Source organism: Bremia lactucae, assembly GCF_004359215.1.
Source record: "Bremia lactucae strain SF5 chromosome Unknown BlacSF5_NotPlaced_200_SHOA01000120.1_2678225bp, whole genome shotgun sequence".
Classification (NCBI taxonomy): domain Eukaryota; phylum Oomycota; class Peronosporomycetes; order Peronosporales; family Peronosporaceae; genus Bremia; species Bremia lactucae.
Window position 1 is genome coordinate 1,958,952 of NW_027152213.1, and position 1,258 is coordinate 1,960,209.

Genomic DNA, 1,258 nt, shown 5'->3' on the forward strand with positions numbered 1-1,258 from the left:
ATATATATGAATAACTTAAAATAAAAGAATGGGACCTCATATTATATTTAATAATTATATTACAAAGGTTTGTTAATCAATGTATGTGCTGACCTTTAGAAGGAGGTAAATTATTACTTTAAAGGAATTATTATTTACATAGTATTATTATAAGAAGTATCCTTCTTGAAGTAATCACACAACTGGAAGAGAACAAATATTCAATGACTTTGGCGCCAATGCGTTGGATGCTGCAGCTTCAGCTGATGCACCCGGGAATGACGGAAAACCGCGGATCTTTGCAAGATAGCCGCTTGCACCTTTCGCAAACCGCCACTTGTGCGTCAGCTCCACATTTTTACGAGCACCGAGGTGTGATGGCAGAGTCCGTTAAGAGAACAACGACTAGATCGTTGGAACAGCTGATGAAGTCAGGATTGTCCTCACAAATTTAAGTTCACAGCAAAGTAACATAGAGTACAATTTTCATAAGTTGCACTGTCCACACTTAAAACATGTATTGGTAGTGTAAGGGTTTAAGTACACTTTGTGTACTTAAAGGGGTTGGTCAATTACTTAAGTAAAAAAATTTGACCCACCACTTGGGTGTGATTCACATTGTGACCCACCACTTGGGTGTGGTTCACAGTGTAACCTACCCTTGTGTATGTGATGCACATAGGTGCATTCATTGAAAGGGATGACGGCTAGAGTCATCCAAGATTCGAAGTATTAAGAATAATACGCTTGCAACACATATAAGGGCATATCTTCAGGGATGGCATTTATGATTGGTTAAAATAGGTTCATATTTATTACGATTAAATATATATCAGTCTAGGAACTACTTCCTACTTAATATGTGCGCAGAGGAGCCGGATTACCGCTTCCTTGACGACACGTATATCAAAGTACTTAGTGCGTTGGGTGAGGTCGCTAAGGCGCCCACCACAACAACCTCACCGCACGTGACAAGTCGGTCAAATCGCTTCCTCGCTGTGCTAGGGTGTGTGCTTAAGTAGAGCGTGACCGAATTAAAACTGCCCGCCTACACTTGGTAGCACCTCCTGTACGTGGGGATGAGCCTCACTATCGATTGAACTCATATTCCCCATCTCTCCGATCTATATCGGGAGTTGGCTGAGCACATGGCGCTCAACAAGACTGTTGAGATGCTCTCCGCCCGGCCGCATCAGTTGAGGCCCATTCGAATGGATCCGCCCAAGTTCGATGGAACTGCAGCGCACACGATTGTCCACTGTTGTTAGCGGTTATGCAA